A 14,123-nucleotide genomic window follows, 5' to 3' on the forward strand; every position below is an offset into this window, starting at 1 on the left:
TTTTTTCTGAATGACAACACAATTTGGCAAGTTCATATTGTTCCTAACAGCTCAGTGGCACCTGGTTTTGGCCTTCTTTGGGATGGAAAGTGGAGTGCTGAGAAATGGCCGGAGCATTGGATAGGACAAGACAATAGCATTACCTTTTTGGAGTTCTTTCCCTTAGTAGTAGCTTTAGTTGTTTGGGGCAAAGGATTATCAAACATATCAGTGATATTTAGGGCCTTATTATGATGTCCTGACATTGTCTCGGTCAGGGGACCGACCAACACTCGGTCAGTGGTCCCCACTGACTAATTAGGATGCGACCGAACACTGTTTGGTTGCACTCCTATACTTTACAATGGAAGCATGCATTCCGGCCAGAATGTATTCTCTCATTGGAAAATGCAAGGTGCAATTCATCCTTGCACCCCATGGCAAGCACCTCAAGGTGCCTGCCACAAGGTGCAGGGATCAACAGTGGCGGCCTCCAACCGGAGGCTGCACACCAAAGGGGGCACTACTGGGTCCCCCAAGTCGAGTTCCGACAGCCTTTCTGTGTTGGAAAGGCCAACACAGAAAGGCTGTCTGAACCTGACATTGTAATCCCTCTGGCAGAAAGAGCCGCCTTTGAGATTAGGGGCCGCATTCCGACTTGCGGTTGGCTCTCTAAGCTCGTCGAAGCGAGTCGGAATGACTGGTCTCATTCCTTTCTGACCGACTCCATCATAATGGGTCGGTCGGAAAGGAATCCGACGGGCATATTATGATGCGGTCATAACGGCTCCAACCGTTTCCGACTGCATCATAATTAGGCCCTTAATGTAGATAATACAACAGTTGTGGAGTTGGTGAACAAACAAAGCATGTGACCATAGGGTTTTATGGTTGCTGAGACAATTTATGCTACTATGTTTGCATCTAAACATTGTGTTTTGGGCAAAGCATATGCCAGGTGTGAAAAATATATAGCAGATGCTTTTTCTTCTTCATAGTGACAAATATTCTAAATGCTGACACCTGGAGCTGAAGACATGAAGACACAGTTACCACAAGACATTTGGGCATGGGGAGAATAAGTGTTATTGAACCAGTTTAAAAGCCAGTAGCAAATTCCACAAGGAGCATGCATGACAGGTAGGAGTTTAGAGGTTTGTTTCATTTGAACAGATTTGGAATAATAATGAGCATGAGAATATAGAACTTAGGGTGATATGTTTTGTACCGCAACTAATAGACAGAGGCTTATCTCTAACTAAAATAGCTAGTAAACTAGCAAGTGTGTCATTTTATGGAAAGTTATACTGGGGCTATGATCCGGCAGAAGGTGAGTAGGTACAGAGGAGTTTGGCTGGTTAGACTAGGGAGTGTAGTTCAATTGCTAAGTTGAGAGAACCAGTGACATTTGATTTGTTGCAGAGATTCTTGGAAATATTACCAGAGTGCTGTTATAATTTGTTTGAAGTTACTCTTTACAGATTTTGCATGTTGTGAATGTTTTTGGTGGCTTTAGGATTTCTGGATTAATAGGTTCCAAGGTGAGAGCTGGAGTATGCCATTATGCAGTTTGCTTGTATGGCGGAAAACTGCGGATTTGTTACGAAGTTCAAAGACAGATCAGCTAGGCAGGGAAAAATTGCTATGGCTAAACAAAGGAAGAAGAGCAGAGGCATGTCCGAGAGAATGGGAAAGATTTACTGAATGGCTTAGGCAGAGACTGAATAAAAAAAAATACATGTGGGGGAAGGGTTACGGCATCTTATTTGTTGTCCGTGATGAGAATGGCTTTAACTAAATTTAGGTTAGAGCTAGGCAGTTATTGGACATAATGGTTCAAAAGTTGGAGCTCCTATGGAAACAGCAAACTTGGATTGGAATTGGGGCCAGGTAAGACGTATAGGGAGGTGGTAATCAAAATGCTGTGAGCCATATGTAAGGAAATAGGACATAGTCGACAGTTGATTTGCCAATTTTATGGTCTTACACAGCATTTCTTCTTTTTCTATAGGTTGTATGAACGGTCTCACAAGGAGTAAGATGGTGTATAGGGCTTTACAACAGCTGTTGCAGAACCATGGCTTAGTAGATGGGTGGGCAGTAGCGAACCAGGGGGATCCAGAGTATACGTTTTATTCGTACCCATATAATACATTTGTTCGGCTAGACTATGTGTTTTTACCCCGGTTATTTACGGTTGGTGCTAAGATGCAAGTATGGCCACGCATTACATCGGATCACGGACCTGTGCTAGTTGATCTTATCAGCCTTAGTTCCGCAAAGGAAAACAGATCTTTTACTTTTAATAAGAATTTATTATGCGATCCTGATTATATTATTCATATTAAAGTCTGGGCAAAATCGTTTTTGGAGAGTAAGAGAGGCTCAGCTACATTACCAATGGTCTGGGACGCTCTGAAAGCTGGATTTAGGGGGGAGACATTTAGTTATGGATGGAAAAAGCAAAGGATGGGAAGGAGCAAATGCGGGGCTTTTTAGCAGATTTAAGGGTAGCAGAAGAAGAACTTATACAAACAGTTAGAGACAAGGTAGATCCGAAGGCTGCACAAACTAAGACGGCCTGCTGTAAAGCGCAGATTAATGGGATATGGTGTCAGGAAATAGCAGCTCAGTATAAAACCTACAAAGAGGAAAGGTATGAATATGGGGAGACGACTGGTCGCTGTTTAGCTCAAAGGCTGCGGGGGAAGCAAGCTGCCAAGAGAATCTCTATTTTAGAAGATGGGAAAGGGGGTGTTGTAGAGACTAGGGAAGGGATATTGAAGGTGTTTTATTCTTTTTATAAAGAGCTCTATAAACAAGATGTTGTGCAGCAGGCTAATATAGTGTTGAAAAAATGACAAAGTCCCAAATCAGAGGACAAAGTAAAATCTGTCCTATTTTAGTGTTGGTACTATGAGTTATCTCCTAACTTGGCATGTCGACAAATCAACGGGAAAAGCAAAGGTACAATCGAATGTGTTTGATTATCGATCTATATCAGTTCCACATTATATTATCACGGACAAACATAGGTTGTGACAGATTCGGTACAGTGCTAACAACAAGAATATAAATTAAAATAAGACTTATAACAATGTATGTTTGGTAACGATGTTATTAAAATTTTATTCCACATAAACAATTTACAATTCACAATTCATATAAAATCATCATTAAAACATTTGTAATGTGCATCTCAATAAAATAATTTTTTGCCGGTTGACTGAGACGAGGAAAGGCTGCCAGATGACAGGAGCAGGGAGGCCGTAATAATTTACGAAGTGCACGACAACCCTGTGAGGCGAACCCCAAGTGTGTTGATCGTCCCACTGCGAGACGCAGATCTAATTGAAAGAGATCTCCGACTTTAAAGATCGATCCCCTAGGCCTTATGGGAGAAATTGACCGATAACCTTCATACAAACGGTGGCTCCTTCTGGCAGTTTTAACCCGGCAGGATTATATACAGATAAACATATAAATAAACAGAAAATGAGATCAAAAGGAAATTGAGGGTACTCCTTTGATAATAGAATCAGTCCTGAGGAAGGTGTACAAAAGAAAGCCGAAACGCCGCGTCTGTGATTCTTTTCTTGTTTTTATTTATGCAAAAAATTATTTTGTGAATCTGTCACAACCTATGTTTGTCCGTGATAATATAATGTGGAACTGATATAGATCGATAATCAAACACATTCGATTGTACCTTTGCTTTTCCCGTTGATTTGTCGACATGTCAAGTTAGGAGATAACTCATAGTACCAACACTAAAATAGGACAGATTTTACTTTGTCCTCTGATTTGGGACTTTGTCATTTTTTCAACACTGTTTTTCCCCCCCGGTCCCTTATAACACTGCGTGGGGTCCTCCTTCTTCTTCTTCAGCAGGCTAATATAGAACAGTTTTTGCAGGTATTGGAGGTGACTGGGCTCGCACAGGAAGAGCTAGAGGCGTTGGAAACCCTAATAACAGAGCTGGAGGAAGCGCTGGGGTTATTGGCTTTAGGGAAAGCGGCTGGACCAGACAAACTCCCGCTGGAGATCTACCGGATACTGTTCTCTATTCTCAAAGACAATATGTTGGCTAATTTTTTAGAGGCTCAGGTAGGAAACCCTTACCTTCTCTGGACAATGCTAATATTGTGGTTTTTAAAAAGAAAGATAAGCAGGTGAGGCTTCCTGGGTCATATAGACCCATATCATTAATAAATGCGGACGGCAAGGTGTACTCAAAGATTTTAGCAACTAGAATGGCCAAAGTTATATCTCCGTTAGTATCCAAGTATCAACATGGTTTTATACCAGGACGTAGTACGGTTAATCATATACAAAGGGTGATTGCAACTATAGACTATGCAAGTGCACAGCAAAAGCCCATGGGCATAATCCTATTAACGCCGAAAAAAGCGTTTGATCGTGATTCATGGCCGTTCCTTTGGGCTGTTATGTTAAGGATGGGTTTGGACCCTGTTATATAACATCCATATAAACAATGTATAAAAGACCTCGGGCTAAAATATGCACTATGGGCAGTGAGTCATCTTATGTAAATATCACTCAGGGAACAAGACAGGGGTGTCCATGTTCACCCCTCCTTTTTGCCATCTATATTAATCCATTGTTAACTCTGTTGGAAACAACTAATGGAATACAGTCAGTGACACTTGGGCAACACCAAGTGTGTGTCCTTGCTTATGCTGATGACATTGCAATAGTGACGTGCGACCCAGAGCAGGCTGTAAGGGAAATTGAGAACCTTACTCAGAGATATGGTGAAGTTGCTGGGTACAAATTGAATGTATCTAAAACCCATTTAGTCTGCACAGAAGGTCTGTTCCAGGAGAAGCGCGGGTTACGCAGGCAGTTCGATATTTGGGCATTAGGATTAGGATGGTGCTTCAAGAGGTTGTGGATGTTAATTGGGGAGATATAGTATCTTTGGCACGGCAACAATTGGAACGGATTGATTGCTTACATTTGTCAATGGTAGGGAGGTGCAACGTGCTCAAAATGTGCATACTCCCTAAGGCAATGTCTTATTTTAGGACTGTTCTACTAGAACTAACACGTTTTCAATTGCTACAGTTACAAACCCTCGCTGATAAGTTTATTTGGGGCCCAAAAAAACCTCGCAGGGCTTCAAGATATATGACGCTACCATTAGAACGGGGGGGGTGGGCACTGCCAAATTTTTCATTTTATTATTTAGCTTGTTTCCTCCAAAGCATGCAGTATCTAGTGACAGGAGCATAAATACAGCAGGCGGAAGTACCTAACATATATCAAATGTTGATGGAGGCTTCTGTCAGCAAGGCTTTATTCAGGTTTTTTTAACCCAGCTATTTTAAGAGAACATGGTTCAAAATATATTATACAGCATATAAATCCTGGAAGACAATGCGTAAATTGAGATCGCTAGGTCGCATAAATTACTATACACTCTTAAATGCCACAGAATTATTTCCTGTTATTTTTTGGGATGCAAGGATGGCTAGATGGTGTGAGCAGTGGGTGCAAAAACAACAGTTGATGGACAGAATGCAGAACAATGTCATACATTCACCCCAGTACAGAGATCTGGGCCTAAATCCATCGTTTGTTTGCACTCCACACCACCCCAGTTCAGACATGGCCATATGCAAATCAGCCTTGACCCTGTGCCTCATGGGAACAGTCCAGCCCGAACTGCCAAGCCATGTCTTTCCTGGACCGGAATCAAGCATCCTAGGACCGGTTTCTGGCTATCAGCCGTCTTCAGCCAGGATAGCTTGACTCCAGTGGTGTGGAGAGCATGGGACTCACGTCTGAGCATACCCATCCCACTTGGAGTGACAAATGCAAAAACAACCGTTGATGGACAGAATGCAGAACAATGTCATACATTCACCCCAGTACAGAGATCTGGGCCTAAATCCATCGTTTTTTTACACTCCACACCACCCCAGTTCAGACATGGCCATATGCAAATCAGCCTTGACCCTGTGCCTCATGGGAACAGTCCAGCCCGAACTGCCAAGCCATGTATTTCCTGGACCGAAATCAAGCATCCTAGGACCGGTTTCTGGCAGGGGGTGCAACAGCTAGGAGATTTGTACAAGGATGGGATAATGGCCTCATTTACCGAATTGGCTGAACAGTATAATTTAGCCAAACATGATTTATTTACATTTTTACAAATCCGTAATTACTTAACTAAACATCAAAGACACTTAGTGGTGACATCTTATACGGTAATAGAGGCTGTTAAAAAAAGAGCCAGGATTGAGACATTATATGGTATTTTGATTGAGACCCTGCCGGATGATATAGAGAGACATGATGCGAAGTGGAGCGAAAGATTTGGGACTACAAGCACATATGTGCAACAATCAATTGAAATGGTAGCGAAAATTCTGTTGACAGCGAATTTGCGCACACAACACTATAAAACGTTGTTTAACTTATATCATACCCCTGTTAAAATGCAGAAGTGGGGGGGACCCCACGATGGGAAATGTTTTCGGTGTCAGATGAATAATGCTGATATTGTACATACTTTTTTTGATTGTATAGGCTTAGATCAGTTTCGAGAAGACATATTGCAGTTTTTGACTCATATTACGGGGGTACATGTGACTATTTCTAGAGAAGTGATGTTGACAGGAGTGGGTGAAGGCACACAACCTACTCAGACATGTTACTCATTTAGATACCTTATGTTTATGGCAGTTGCACGACTATGTATTACTACTGTGTGGCTTAGGCTGGAAGCACCTTCGTTTGAAATGTGGCGCACAAAGTTTTATAATGTATTTAATTTGGAATATAGGTTCTATAGCATTAAATCAATGAGGAAAAAAACTGGGGGCTAAAATGTGGGGGCCTATGTTGCACCATATGGACAAATCGCTGTGAAAACATCTAACCTCCTAGATATTCATGTAATATTTTTTTATGTTGTCCTTTTTGGTCATATAAATTATGTCTGCATCGATGATTTAATTTCTGGTTGTATAAACATGCTTTGAACTGAACAATAAAGAATCTTTAAAATAAAAAGGAGTAAGATGGTAACATGGATAGTAGGATATACTTTTGCGCGTTGGACAGCTAATTATGCAGATCGGCAAATCTATAGACAAAGTCTTAGACTACATTGTAGCAGACACAAGGTGACATGATGGGGAAGAAGTGGGGGAAGAAGTGGTATGCATTGGGGCAGTTTATTGCTCTTCATAGTGAACCTACTGCCTAAGAGGGTGTAGTGTAGTTCCTATATTTCCAATAGGCTCTGCGCATTGGAATATTATACACTATAGATTTGACATAGGACTAAGGTCAATATGTCTCTATCGAGTATACTAAACTTAATTGTGTGTGCCAGCTAACTCAGAGGTCAGTAGAAACTTTCTCGAGTAAACAAGAAGGGATTATGATTAGTCTCTGACAACTGCATAAACATGACAACTTTGTTTCCCCTAGGACTGGAACAAATATCTTCAGAGTCGTGGAAACAATAGATAACTGTTTCACTCAGTCAATCGTGCATGCTGCGTTTATACAGAGTTTTGCACAGAAATAGAGAGAAGGGCGTTTCCATAAAAAGGGTTTATTGAACAGTCTTCTTTCTCATGCAAGAGAGGTGAACTGCTACAATCGTTAGACAGAATGCGAAGTATAATGCGTACAGCGTAAACAGTAATATAAAATTATATTGTAATAGCATTGTCTGTTGCTATGACATATATAAAAATACATACATAAATAACACAGGCTAAAATACTCAACTGGTGCTTCAAAAATACGCCTACCCCAATGTACCTAACTTAGGTCTAGTACGAAGTAAGAAGTAGATGTTGCCTTAGCATAAGTTTTAGTTCTGCCAAGAATTGCCAAAGGTTTATCTAGGTTCTAATCAGCTCCATACCTTAGAATGAGAGAGGTTGGTATCTCTTTCTCAGGACTCGATTTCCCAACACCCCGCAAGGGGAGTCAGAAACACTGGAACTGGATTCTCAGCAGGAGGATGACAGCTCCTGGTCAGTGCGTCAACTGGAGAGTTGGCTTCCTTCGGCACTTGCTGTAGCGAGCGTGCAAGTAGGTAGTCGAACTGCACCGAACTACACCGTGCTTTGCCATAGCAAGTGAAGGTATATTTATACCTTGAAGGTGGAAGTAGCCATGCCTGTATTTTGGTAGCATGGGCTATGCCTAAATAAGGACTGGATTTCTATGCCTATATAAGGGCAATGCAAATTGTACCTATATGAGGGCATGAATCTGGAAATTCATTTGGAATCTAAAACCGAAGACAACAAGGGGCTGTCCTTATATGTTGTTAATACTTTGGAAGAGAATGATTTTATCTAGGTCTCAGGTTTAATACAGTTAAAACAAATGAAAGAAGATTTGCAACTGAAAAAGAACGTTTTCAGGGACCAGTAAAATTCGGACGGAATTTGTGCCAAAAACCATTGGAGAGGAGTGCTAAAACAAGCAGCTATTGACAAAATATAGAGGAAATTGAACAGAGCCATGAGAGGTTTTTGTATATCAGTTAACATGAAGGTATGTTCTTGTTTCGGGATGATGGTGCTCATTTGTCTCAGTTCAGCAATGCTTATTACATGATTGAGTTAAGGGAGTTAGTGGGAAAATTGTGGAGGGAAAAAGTTTGGTGCACAGGTGTTATTTAGTAGGAACTTTTTGCATAAGAGTTGCTGAGTGTGACGCAGTAAAACACCCTTCAGGATTATCCTGGGTGGCATTAGTTTGGGTGAATGGAGGGTCAGGTATGGGCATATTCACTTCTAGGTGGGAGTGGGAGCACAGGTGGGGGGAGAAAAGTTTGAGGCTTTGGAGCAGGACACAGAGGTTTCACTTGGTGATGCTTGATAGGGTGTGAGAGTGGCAAAGGCAAGGCAAGGGGATAAAAAAAGAAAGAATCAGATTTCGGATTCAGCGGAGTTGGTTGGAGAACGGGTTGTACACTTTAGGGAGTTGTTTAAGGGAGGGGATTTGTCAGGAATTTGATGTGTTAGCGTTGTTGATACTATGGTGTAACTGTATTTGAATCAATTTACCCAACTACAAAACTGTCCTAATAAAGTGACTTTTTATGCTATTTACTGGTTTCTGGAATGTGGTTTATTGTACGATACGTATTATACAAATGTGCAATGATCGAAGTTCAAAATAAAATGTAATTAAATCGTATTTTTTATAGTAAACGTATTGAGGAATATACAAAGGTAAAAATCATAATTTTTTTTTCTTCAGGAATTACTGGTGGCTTAGTACTGATCTACGCTGGTTCATTCAGTATACAAAAACTAATACTACTAGCATGTGGATAAAATAAATGTTGTGACGCTGCCAGTGTTGACTGCGTCGTATATATATATAGGAAGGCGGAAGCCGAAATGCATTCGCCGCCACTGGATTTGCACTGAGAAAATAAAGCCTCTTCGACAAGTTTCTCCTCTGGGCTTCTGCTTCTTTCTTTGTTGGAGGGAGGTTCCTGTTCATATTTTCGCGCTTGCCAGCAGCGTGTTACAGAAGCCCCTGTCACGTCGTGGGTCTGGACTGTCAACTGGCACGCCTCACGGCTCACTTTGTTCTTCCAGGAATGGAATGGGTCCGGACCCGCCCCTGCTTTCATGAGGGCAGACGCGGTTGAGGTACATACCTCTCCCTGTGGCAATCTGCACTGTGCATATAGCCCCCGCATTTTGGACATTTTGGAGGCAGCGGCTGTGATAGTACGAGGGGACTCGAGGAGGGGCTGCATGATCTCAGAACAGACTGGTGTTTCACCGCGTCTTGCTCCTTGTGGGTCCCGTGACAGAGGGTCACATCAATCTACTCTCTTTCCCTCAATTTCCACCAACCCGGATTGCTGACATACCTGGGCTCTCTGGGAGTTGTAGTTCGGAGTACTTACACGATCTGCAACAGGTGAGCTCCATTTGCAGGGGGGAGGAGCGGACCCGTGCTCACAGCATCAAAGGAGGCAGGACACACACTCTCACCGTGGCTGTTATTCTGGTGATGGGCGCTGAGGAAGGCGGAAGCCGAAATGCATTCGCCGCCACTGGATTTGCACTGAGAAAATAAAGCCTCTTCGACAAGTTTCTCCTCTGGGCTTCTGCTTCTTTCTTTGTTGGAGGGAGGTTCCTGTTCATATTTTCGCGCTTGCCAGCAGCGTGTTACAGAACCCCTGTCACGTCGTGGGTCTGGACTGTCAACTGGCACGCCTCACGGCTCACTTTGTTCTTCCAGGAATGGAATGGGTCCGGCCCCGCCCCTGCTTTCATGAGGACAGACGCGGTTGAGGTACATACCTCTCCCTGTGGCAATCTGCACTGTGCATATAGCCCCCGCATTTTGGACATTTTGGAGGCAGCGGCTGTGATAGTACGAGGGGACTCGAGGAGGGGCTGCATGATCTCAGAACAGACTGGTGTTTCACAGCGTCTTGATCCTTGTGGGTCCCGTGACAGAGGGTCACATCAATCTACTCTCTCCCCCAATTTCCACCAACCCGGATTGCTGACATATCTGGGCTCTCTGGGAGTTGTAGTTCGGAGTACTTACACGATCTGCAACAGGTGAGCTCCATTTGCAGGGGGGAGGAGCGGACCCGTGCTCACAGCATCAAAGGAGGCAGGACACACACTCTCACCGTGGCTGGTATTCTGGTGATGGGCGCTGAGGAAGGCGGAAGCCGAAATGCATTCGCCGCCACTAGATTTGCACTGACAAAATAAAGCCTCTTCGACAAGTTTCTCCTCTGGGCTTCTGCTTCTTTCTTTGTTGGAGGGAGGTTCCTGTTCATATTTTCGCGCTTGCCAGCAGCGTGTTACAGAAGCCCCTGTCACGTCGTGGGTCTGGACTGTCAACTGGCACACCTCACAGCTCACTTTGTTCTTCCAGGAATGGAATGGGTCCGGACCCGCCCCTGCTTTCATGAGGACAGACGCGGTTGAGGTACATACCTCTCCCTGTGGCAATCTGCACTGTGCATATAGCCCCCGCATTTTGGACATTTTGGAGGCAGCGGCTGTGATAGTACGAGGTGACTCGAGGAGGGGCTGCATGATCTCAGAACAGACTGGTGTTTCAACGCGTCTTGCTCCTTGTGGGTCCCGTGACAGAGGGTCACATCAATCTACTCTCTCCCCCAATTTCCACCAACCCGGATTGCTGACATACCTGGGCTCTCTGGGAGTTGTAGTTCGGAGTACTTACACGATCTGCAACAGGTGAGCTCCATTTGCAGGGGGGAGGAGCGGACCCGTGCTCACAGCATCAAAGAAGGCAGGACACACACTCTCACCGTGGCTGTTATTCTGGTGATGGGCGCTGAGGAAGGCGGAAGCCGAAATGCATTCGCCGCCACTGGATTTGCACTGAGAAAATAAAGCCTCTTCGACAAGTTTCTCCTCTGGGCTTCTGCTTCTTTCTTTGTTGGAGGGAGGTTCCTGTTCATATTTTCGCGCTTGCCAGCAGCGTGTTACAGAAGCCCCTGTCACGTTGTGCGTCTGGACTGTCAACTGGCACGCCTCACGGCTCACTTTGTTCTTCCAGGAATGGAATGGGTCCGGACCTGCCCCTGCTTTCATGAGGACAGACGCGGTTGAGGTACATACCTCTCCCTGTGGCAATCTGCACTGTGCATATAGCCCCCGCATTTTGGACATTTTGGAGGCAGCGGCTGTGATAGTACGAGGGGACTCGAGGAGGGGCTGCATGATCTCAGAACAGACTGGTGTTTCACAGCGTCTTGCTCCTTGTGGGTCCCGTGACAGAGGGTCACATCAATCTACTCTCTCCCCCAATTTCCACCAACCCGGATTGCTGACATATCTGGGCTCTCTGGGAGTTGTAGTTCGGAGTACTTACACGATCTGCAACAGGTGAGCTCCATTTGCAGGGGGGAGGAGCGGACCCGTGCTCACAGCATCAAAGGAGGCAGGACACACACTCTCACCGTGGCTGGTATTCTGGTGATGGGCGCTGAGGAAGGCGGAAGCCGAAATGCATTCGCCGCCACTAGATTTGCACTGACAAAATAAAGCCTCTTCGACAAGTTTCTCCTCTGGGCTTCTGCTTCTTTCTTTGTTGGAGGGAGGTTCCTGTTCATATTTTCGCGCTTGCCAGCAGCGTGTTACAGAAGCCCCTGTCACGTCGTGGGTCTGGACTGTCAACTGGCACACCTCACAGCTCACTTTGTTCTTCCAGGAATGGAATGGGTCCGGACCCGCCCCTGCTTTCATGAGGACAGACGCGGTTGAGGTACATACCTCTCCCTGTGGCAATCTGCACTGTGCATATAGCCCCCGCATTTTGGACATTTTGGAGGCAGCGGCTGTGATAGTACGAGGTGACTCGAGGAGGGGCTGCATGATCTCAGAACAGACTGGTGTTTCAACGCGTCTTGCTCCTTGTGGGTCCCGTGACAGAGGGTCACATCAATCTACTCTCTCCCCCAATTTCCACCAACCCGGATTGCTGACATACCTGGGCTCTCTGGGAGTTGTAGTTCGGAGTACTTACACGATCTGCAACAGGTGAGCTCCATTTGCAGGGGGGAGGAGCGGACCCGTGCTCACAGCATCAAAGAAGGCAGGACACACACTCTCACCGTGGCTGTTATTCTGGTGATGGGCGCTGAGGAAGGCGGAAGCCGAAATGCATTCGCCGCCACTGGATTTGCACTGAGAAAATAAAGCCTCTTCGACAAGTTTCTCCTCTGGGCTTCTGCTTCTTTCTTTGTTGGAGGGAGGTTCCTGTTCATATTTTCGCGCTTGCCAGCAGCGTGTTACAGAAGCCCCTGTCACGTTGTGCGTCTGGACTGTCAACTGGCACGCCTCACGGCTCACTTTGTTCTTCCAGGAATGGAATGGGTCCGGACCTGCCCCTGCTTTCATGAGGACAGACGCGGTTGAGGTACATACCTCTCCCTGTGGCAATCTGCACTGTGCATATAGCTCCCGCATTTTAGACATTTTGGAGGCAGCGGCTGTGATAGTACGAGGGGACTCGAGGAGGGGCTGCATGATCTCAGAACAGACTGGTGTTTCACCGCGTCTTGCTCCTTGTGGGTCCCGTGACAGAGGGTCACATCAATCTACTCTCTCCCCCAATTTCCACCAACCCGGATTGCTGACATACCTGGGCTCTCTGGTAGTTCGGAGTACTTACACGATCTGCAACAGGTGAGCTCCATTTGCAGGGGGGAGGAGCGGACCCGTGCTCACAGCATCAAAGGAGGCAGGAAACACACTCTCACCGTGGCTGTTATTCTGGTGATGGGCGCTGAGGAAGGCGGAAGCCGAAATGCATTCGCCGCCACTGGATTTGCACTGAGAAAATAAAGCCTCTTCGACAAGTTTCTCCTCTGGGCTTCTGCTTCTTTCTTTGTTGGAGGGAGATATATATATATATATATATATCATCAAAAAGCCCGACAGCTTTAGGGGTGCACACCCCTAAATCGGTACCAGAACAGCACAGCATTCCATATGCGTAATTAACCTGCCTGAAAACTCCGATACCTACTAAAGGATTTAAAAGTGCGCACAATGAAGAATGCACATTGAACTTACTATAAGTGAAAAAATGTATTCTCACATCACGGCCTCGTTGTCCCAGCATGTACCAAGGGACTGTGCACTGAGCATTCGGCCACTGTAGGCGGAATTGAAAGAAAAAGAAATAAAGCCGGAAATTTAAATGGATGTGAGCTTTTGATGTGTTTTCTGCAGCAGCCTGTGAAGAAGGGGCTTGTGACCTTGAAACGCGTTGGCGATGACTAATTAACTTTGGAGAAAGAAGGCAGGTAGCATCAAATTGTAAGAATGCTGTCGAGTGCCTTCTCATTGCTTCAAGGCACTTTGTTTTCAATATATATATACACGGCAATATTCATCTAGTTTTCCAATGTGGTAATAAACGCACCAGAATGCTAATATGTATTTACATGTTCCAAGATGGCGCGACCCAGACAGAAATGTAGTCCGTCAACCATGTCTATGATTGTCTGTAGCTATATCCCAGGCTAACTCGCACAATGTAACTGACACTGATGAAGGCGTAATGCTGAAACGCGTCTGTTAAAACTTTGTGAATAAAACTTGATGGTGTGAGCACTGCAAAAA

The 14,123-nt window shown here is 44.8% G+C and overlaps 1 protein-coding gene across 1 annotated transcript in view; it reads left to right on the forward strand.

Moving 5' to 3' along the window:
* Positions 1–977: 977 nt before the first annotated feature.
* UBN1 (ubinuclein 1) overlaps positions 978–14,123 on the forward strand; it is a 753,548-nt gene continuing 740,402 nt past the window's right edge. The window contains exon 1 of the mRNA XM_086941332.1: positions 978–1,119. The gene's annotated coding sequence lies outside the window, so the exon portion shown is untranslated. The remainder of the gene's footprint in view (positions 1,120–14,123) is intronic.

Source organism: Lissotriton vulgaris, chromosome 10 (genome assembly GCF_964263255.1).
Source record: "Lissotriton vulgaris chromosome 10, aLisVul1.2, whole genome shotgun sequence".
NCBI lineage: Eukaryota > Metazoa > Chordata > Amphibia > Caudata > Salamandridae > Lissotriton > Lissotriton vulgaris.